Here is a 9,037-nt window from a genome sequence, read left to right on the forward strand (position 1 = left end):
TTTGCTTTTTGGAAAGACTGTCTCACAGGGTACCAGAGATAGTTGCTCATATTTCCAGGCATAAAGTCACATTTTAGCAAGGGAACCTAGCCAAAAGGAAGCATCTCTTTCCTAACATGTACAGGAGAAAAGATCCTTATAAAACTCATTGGACTTTTTGAGCCATGCGGCATTCTTTTTTGTCTTGTTTTGTTTTGTTTTGGGGGGGTTTTTTGATACCAGGGATCAAACTCAGGTCCTTGTGCTTAAGGGGCAGGTGGCAGAACCCCTGAGCTAAATTCCTGGCCCCATCCATGTGTCATTCATAACCTCTTCTTAGGGGCATCTATCTTGACCAAGTCTGGGTCCTTCAGTCTACTTATTATGCACCAAAAAGACTATTCTAGGTATTCAGAGTCCTTAGAAATTAGGCAAACGCATTCTTTTGTTTCATGTTTTTCTTTCTTTGGTTGAACCTGGCTTACAAGAAAAGTTTCTCTGAGGGCCAGGGATTTAGCTCAGTGGCACCACTCCTGCCTTGCAAGTGCAAGGTCCTGAGTTCAATCCAGGATACTGCAAAAAAAAAAAAAAGAAAGAAAGAAAAGCTTCTGTGACCAATTATCAACAGAAAACTATTAAAACTTAGTGATATCAAGGCAAAAATTTACATTCAATTTTAAACAAGATTAGAAAATTGGTTGGTTAAAATTATCCTCCAACTGGGGTGGAGCTCAGTGGTAAAGCACATGCCAAGCATGTGCAATGCCCTGGGTTCAATCTCCAGCAGAAAGAAAGAACAGAGGAATTGACAGAGAGAGGGAGAGAGAGAGAGGGAGGGAGAGAGAGGGAGGGAGAGAGAGAGAGAGGGAGGGAGAGAGAGGGAGGGAGAGAGAGAGAAAAAAAATTGTGTTCAGTTATATAATTTAGTGTTATTCAAATTTATATTTCCTAAAATTTAGGGGCATTTCTGTGTAAAGACAGAAATGAATGAATCAAGCCATAAGTACATGCTAACAATATGAGTCACCACTGCTATCTATAAAAATCCCCAGGAGGGGCCCGGGATGTAGCTCAGTGGTGGCACCACACCTTCCTGGCAAGTTCAAGACCCTGAGTTCAATTCTTGGTACTGGGTTAAAAAAAAAATCCCTGGGAGTTCCCAGTAGCTGACCACAGAGTATTTTACCTTAAAGTGAAGAAGAAAGGGTATTAAATAATCTTTCTATGGCATGCCCAATTCTTTTGCCTTTTTCTTGGATAGTATCCAGCCTCCTCCTGCCTCCACATGACATTCTTCAGGATCAGCCACCACAGTGACCACAGTTTTTGCCAAAATGTCTGGTATATAAGAATTGGTATAATCTGCTAAAAAAGGTCATGGGCTTGGAATCCACTACACTTCTGGTCCTGGCTTTGTCAACCAATTGTGTGACTTTGCAGGAAAATTGCAATGATTCATTAACATGTCTTCATTATTTTTTCTTTATTGAATTCTCATAGTTAGAACTGTGCTTAGTGCTTAACATTCTTTATCTCTAATCCTCCAAAAACCCTGATGTCACCTCCACTGACCTCCAACCTGTAACCAGTCTGAAAGGCCCAAAGCTCCAAGATACTTATTAGGAATCAAGCCATACCTACACAGACTCACACTGTCACACTCACACACACACACACACACACACACACACACACACAGCTCAATTAGATTTCAGGATCCTCATCAAGGTTTTCTAATCTTAAGCATTTGCATATGCCTCTGGACTGTTGAACTATTTCATTCCTCCCAGTTAAAGCCAGCCTGATTTTTCATATCTCCCAATTCACAGTTTAAAAGGAAAAGGGTTATTCTTTTCACAATATCAGAAGTAAATGTGAAATAAATATGCAGGATGTTAAGGGTAGAGGATAAACAGAAAGTTTCCTTGTGGCTTAATATGAAATATAAGAAATAATGTTGTGCAGACAAAATGTCAATGAAATGCTTTAAGTTCATTCCAATTCTATTCTGCAGTTAGATAGGGTATTTAATTTAGCTATCAAAAATGTGTCATTTTAGTGATAGTTTTTAGTATGCATATCACCGCAATATTCAATACTAAAGGCAACTACTACCTAATGACCAAATAAGATAAAATCTCTTAGACCCCTGGCTACAGAGAGTTGCTGAAAGAAATCATAGACTTCTTCCTTAGAGAAACATCAAGGGGGAATGGGTCCAAAGAACATATAATTCTCATCCACAGAAAACATTATATTTTATCCTATTTTTTAACTTAGATTTGAGAAAGAATATAAAAATAATTATATGCAATATGAAAGAAAGCTAAAAATATTTGTCTTTTAAATGGACAAAATAAATATGCATATACATTTTTAAAAGGAAGAAAAGAAGGAGAAAAGAAAAAATGAATGAATAATTTTGCAAAAAAAGGAAGAGAGTCAGTCATATAAATGTACTTTTAAAAAATTTTGCCTATGAGGTCAAGAAGTATAACACTTAATACAATCTACATAAAATTTCAATTTTTAATTCTCTGGTTTCAAAAACTATTGGATAAAAGCATTTACAATGTGCATTGTAAATTGTGCACAGATAGATGATGAGAATAATGGGGTAGGACACTGGGCCACCTGGTCCCTCCTGACCAGATTCAGCCTCTGCAAAGCTCTCAGTGTGCTCTGTGAAACAGCACTCTCAAAGACTTCAAGTCTAATGAGAACTACGGTGTGATGGCACCCACAAATAACCCCCAAAGTGTGCTATATGTAGGAGAAATACCTGTCGCCCCAAGTGGTAGCAACAAAAACTACCCATACCTTCCTAGGCTGGTTTCCTTTCATCTTAACAACACTTTTAATGCTTCCCCAATGGTGTCTGGGATCCAAGTTCATCTTTATCAGCATTGAGAGGTTTCTCATTCATTTCCTAAGCGGAAATGGATGTGATCTGCTCACTCAAGTTTCAGGTTTTTGCAGTCTAGGCTTTCCCTCTTATCAAAGCTGCTGCCTTAGCCCTTGTTGACAATAAAAGCTTATTTATTTTGTTCAATAGGCCAACTTGATCTTCCTCCCAATAATTTTTTAAAAGGTAATGTACCAAACTTTGCCACCCATACTTATTGCCCTAAGGAGGGAGGTTGCCATAGCAATGCCTCTGGTAAAGAGGATAGAGTCTAACTGAGGGATAAATAAAATACCACAATGGGCACAGGCTGCCAAGCCAGACAGCAAGCTCCTTATGATGCTGGGAGTGTTTGTCCAAGTCTTGGGAGTTAGTCATAGTTAAAAGAGCATGAAGGAGACAAAAAAATGTCCAATTGCAAACAAATATGTGAAGGGGAAGGGTTGGAGTCAGAATGTAGGTGGAGATATTTTGAAAGTCAACAGTGAATGGATGTGGCTGTGTCCTCTTATGAGGGCTGCCAGAATCCTCCTACCAGGAGCTTTTGTGCAGAAAGCCCAGTCCCCATTCATTAGCAAAGGGACAGAACAAATAGGGTAGAAAGAACCCAAAAGAAAGTTCATGGGAGTTCACTGGTCTCAAATGGCCTCACAGCCCCTTTGGTAACATACACGCAGACTCCATCTGTTCATTTTCTGTGACCCAGTCACCTCAAAGGACTTCTTGGGAACCTGCCCAAAGAAGATCATCTTAACCTCAAGAAGGGCTGTGGCAACAAAGATCAGTGAAAGGTTGTTTTCAATTCTGCAAAACTAGAAAGAGGGAAAAAGTATTTAATTCTAAAAACAAGGGAAGAATTAAACAACAATACAGTAATATAATATGAAGGAGAAAATAAAGTTGATGTTTAAGAAATCTTCACAATAGTTAGAGAAATTCTCATCCTTTTTACATGAAAATATAAAATTCATCATTGTAAATGCAACATGTAAATCCAAATCATGGAAAATTAAAGAAATAGGGAAGAAATGCACCAAACTATTAATAGTTCTTTATGTCCTGAGTCTGGGGTGAGTTTATATTTTTTGTCTCCCTGGGAAGGCTGCAAACCTAGCACGTGTAGACATTGCAAACTGCTTCATGCAGAGAAAGTCTTCCCTCAGTGGTCTACAGACACCAAACAGAAATGCACCATAATCTGTGGACCAAAGATAGACAAAGAACCACTTGTGAGAGAGATGAGCCCAAAATTCCACCATACAGATGGAAGTTTTTGTTCTTTAATCTCTGCTTCTCCATGTTGGGCTTGGCTTGGGAACTCTGCATGGCAAAAATTATTACAAAAACTAGGCTGGAAAAGCTTAGATTCCAGGTGGGTAAGCTCCTACCACACTAACCTTGGTACAGATAAAAAATATATAAACTCCTCTGTACAAAGCACTAAAACAACTACCTGAAGCTAGCAGATGGTAAACAAAGACAGGCATTATCTGGAGTAGTTCCCATTTAGAAGAAAAGAAGGACACAAGGCATGTTCCTTTTATTGTGACTTCGAGCCCAAGGGCAGGCCCAAGTCTGACAGCATGGAATAGCTAGAACTCTATTAAGAAGACTGCAGTTTTTATGATCAGAGTTCAGGGCAACGAGAGCCTCTATAAAATAAAAGAGGAGCCAGGCATAGTGGCTGCAAGGCTGGAGTCTCAGTTACTCTGGAGGCTGAGGCAGGAAGATCACTTCAGCCCAGGAGATCAAGGCCAGCCTGGGTAGCATAGTAAAGCCCCCATCTCATAAAGCAAAAATGAGAAGGCAGGAATCTTAGAAAAAAAAAGATGTTCAGAGGGAGAAGATCCAAATTTTGTCTATAAACTCTTCCTTAAAAGAGAGAACCATAAAAGCATAGGATAACTGCAAACAGCTGAATGGAAATTTCAGATGTCCTTAAGAAATAGTTTGCAGTATGAGTACAAGCAAGTTAATTGTCTATATAAGTAAATCAAACAAAAAATTAATATTCTTTAGAAGAATTTTTAAGAGAAAAGGTGAATAGTGGCTCCAAGATAACCCAGATATTGGAATTAGCCTATACGGATTTTAAAGCAGCTACTACAACTATATTTAAATGCAGAAAAGAAAATATGCTCCTAAGATAAGAAATCTCAGCAGAGAAGTAGAACCTATTCTTTCAAACATGAATTCTAGGGGCCGGGGGTATAGCTCAGTGATAGAATACTTGCCTAAAATCCACAAGGCCCTGAGTTTGAGCTCTAGCACTGAAAAAGAAAAAAAGGGTGGTGGGGGGGGATTTAACTCAGTGGCACAGCACCTGCCTGCAGGCACAGGGTCCTGAGTTCAATCCCCAGTACTAAAAAAAGAAAAGAAGAGAAAGAAAGAGAAAGAAAGCAAGCTCTACAACTAAAAATATACACCTACTTTTTAAAATGTATTGTATGAACTTAAAAGCAAAATAGATATAACAGAAGAAAGCATTAGTTCACTTGAAGATAGATTAATAGAAATTACCCAAAAACAGAGGGGAGAAGTTTTAACAAAAAGAAAACTCAAGGACTTTTAGAATAATACCAAGAAGAAACAATGGAGGTCAGAATACAGAGGTGTATGTTTAAGGGCATAAGAGAAAAAAAACTATTAAACAAAAACTTTATATATATCACAATACCCTTCAAAATGGAAGGCAAAGTATAGTTTGTAGATAATAGGAGAAAAAAGAAATCAAAAGAATTTATTGTTCTCAGATCTGCCCTACTTCCCCCAATTAATAAAATGTAGAGGAATTTCCTCAAACTGAAAGGCAATGTCACAAGATAGCAATTAGTATCTTCAGGAAGAAATGAAGAGCATCAGAAATAGGCCGGTCTAAGAGTAAGTCTGCTCCCAACAGATGGAATGCAAGCCTCAAAACCAGAGAAGCTGAAGCAGTTTGGCCCACACACCGCCTTCCACCATCACAACATTTCCAGGGACTCTAGCATTCCCAGACTGCTGCACCAGGAGGGGAGTATGGAGCCACATACAGAAGCGTAGAAAGTCAGCCCTCCACATCTGAGGGATTCACATCCTCATGCTCCTTATGTACAGACTATTCATCCTCAGGTTCCACATCCAGGGGTTCAACTACCTACCAATCAAAAATATTTGGGAAAAAATGAATATATACTGACCATGTGCAGGCTTTTTTTCTTGATATTATTCCCTAAACAATAAAGATAAGGTCTACATTGCATCTGCATTGTACTGGGCATTATAATTGATCTAGAGATGATTTAAACTATTATAGATAGCTAAGTTAGGTAGAAATATTATAGGCAGTCAGGCACGGATAAGCCCTCTAGAGAGTCAATACAAAAGATGAGAATACATTACAACTGTGGCCAGAGACACATTTGTTAGAGGCCAGGCCTCAAGCTAAAGACAAAATGAGTAGGTCTTATCCCAAGGGATAAGGTAACTGGTAACAACTGGCCCAGTAAAGTCATCAGTCACCCCACTGGGTGACCAAGACCTCTGGATCCACTTCTTCCTAAAAGAGTTATTTATTCTTTTCATATACACTTGTTGCATGACCTGCTTCCCCAGTAGGTCAATATTACCTAAGCAGCTATACATGTAATTTTATTGGTTAATTGTAGTTTTGTCCCACATTGTACCTACCTCATGATTTTGCTCTATAAAACTTTCCCTACGAAGTGGGGTCCTTGACAACCCACTCGGGCACCCTCTTGTCTCTCAAGAGCTAAAATCTCTCCCTCTCAATAAACATTTTCTGACACCCTACCGAGGTCCCCAGTCTCGCGGAACACACGCCTAAACAGATCGCTGCAGACAGGCGGGTCTGTGCACGCCCTGCCCAGGTCCTGAGTCGCGCGGAAGATGCCGAATCACCCCGCTGCCGACAGGCAGGTCTGTGCACGCTCTAACGAGGTCCTGAGTCCCTCGGAAGACGCCTAATCACCCCGTTGCAGACAAGCAGGTCTGCCCATGCCCTATCTAGGTCCTGAGTCACACAGAACACACCGAATCAGCCCGCTGCAGACAGGCAGGTCTGTGCACGCCCTAACGAGGTCCTGAGTCGCGCGGAAGACACTGAATCACCCAGCTACAGACAGGCAGCCACCTGATTCCACACTACAAAGTCGCAGAGGACACCAGACCACCAGACCAAGGTACTGAGTCCCACTGCTCCTGGTCCAGAGGAAGGGGCTTCCCTGTCACCATCCCTCCCGCTGCTCCCAGCCCAGAGGAAAGGGCTTTTGGGCCACCTTCTGTCCCACTGCCTCTGGCCCAGAGGAAGGGGCTTCCAGGCCACCATCCGTCCCACTGCTCCTGGCCCAGAGGGAGGGGCTTCTGAGCAACCATCCCACTGCTCCTAGTCCAGAGGAAGGAGTTTCCCTGGCACCATCCCTCCCGCTGCTCCCAGCCCACAGGAAAGGGCTTTTGGGTCACCATCCCTACCGCTGCTCCCGGCCCCTGTCCTACCTCACCCAGCTCAGAGGAGGTAATCCGAGCAGGTGCTAACAGCCCCTCGCCCCAGTCCAAATGAGAAAACATGTAAATGAGTCTCAAAACCAGACTTCCAGATCACCTACAGCAACCCCAAAGGGAAATGAGATGGAACACTCAGATACTCAACCACCTGGACCCACTGAACGGCCAACAAAAGGGGTCTGGAAAAAATGAAATCAGAACTAATTTCTCAGATAACAGGAGAAATTGTGCCCCTAGTGCAAGACATGATTAATAAATCTAGAGAGGAGCTGAGGAACATGATGGAATCCCAACATAAGAAACAAATGGAATCCATAAAACAGATGCAAATAGATTTCCAGGACATGAAAAACTCCATTGAAAGTCTACACAGAAGAATGAGCCAATGTGAGGACAGAATTTCAGATACAGAAGATAAGATTGCCATTAGTGACCAGGAAAAGAAAAACTGCTTCCAAATTATAAGGAAACATGAGAAATCAATCCAGCAGCTGCTAGATGATGCAAAGAAGAATAACATAAGACTGATTGGGCTCAATGAAGAAACAGGAGAGAATAGAGATGACATAAAAAAATCTCTTCACAGAAATAATGGCAGAAAACTTCCCAAGCAGGGGAAAAGAGCTTGACATACAGATAAGTGAGGCATGTAGGACTCCAAATAGCCTTGATCAAAAAAAAAATCTACACATAGGCATATAATAGTTAAGATTCCAGAAATTCAACTGAAGAACAGAGTTCTACAAGCAGTCAGAGAAAAGAAACAAGCCACATACAAAGGAAAGCCCATCAGAATCACAGCAGACTTCTCAACACAAACCATCAAGGCAAGAAGAGCTTGGAGTGACATATTCCAAGCCCTAAAAGAAAACAGCCTCCAACCCAGATTGATGGACCCTGCAAAACTATCTTTCAAAATGGATGGAGAAATAAGATACTTTCATGACAAAGAGCACCTTAGGAACTTCGTGAATACCAAACCAGCACTCCAAAGAATTTTACACAGTATCCTAGGAACAGACATTGAGGATCACAACCCCAGGAAGCAAAGCAGAACGAACCCATCTGGCATGACAAGAAATTAAATGTAAAGGGGGAGAACACAAAAAAAAGAAAAAGTCATGGCAATGACAAGTCAATACGTTTCAGTTATAACCATCAAGGTTAATGGTCTCAATTCACCAATCAAAAGAAATAGACTGGCAGAATGGGTCAAGAAGCAAAATCCAACAATATGCTGCATACAAGAAACACACTTAATTCAAAAGGAAACTCATAGACTGAAAGTTAAAGGGTGGAAAACAATACTCCATGTGATGGGAAACTGAAAAAAAGCAGGAGTAGCTATCCTCTTGGCAGATCAAGTAGATTTCAAACCAACACTGATGAAGAGAGATGAAGAAGGACACTACATCCTTGTAAAGGGAAGAATCCAAGAGGAAGAGATGACAATCATAAATATCTAGGCACCAAACACTAGTGCACCCAACTATATAAAACAAATACTAATGGACATGAAAAGTCATATATGCACTAATACAATTGTAGTGGGGGACCTCAACACCCCACTGTCACAAATAGATAGATGAACTAGACAAAAAATAAGTAATGAAATACTAGAACTCAATTGAACTCTTGAACAAAAGAACT

Source organism: Heterocephalus glaber, unplaced genomic scaffold (genome assembly GCF_053883595.1).
Source record: "Heterocephalus glaber isolate CG9 unplaced genomic scaffold, H.glaber_assembly_v1.0 deba00001504, whole genome shotgun sequence".
Lineage (NCBI taxonomy): Eukaryota > Metazoa > Chordata > Mammalia > Rodentia > Bathyergidae > Heterocephalus > Heterocephalus glaber.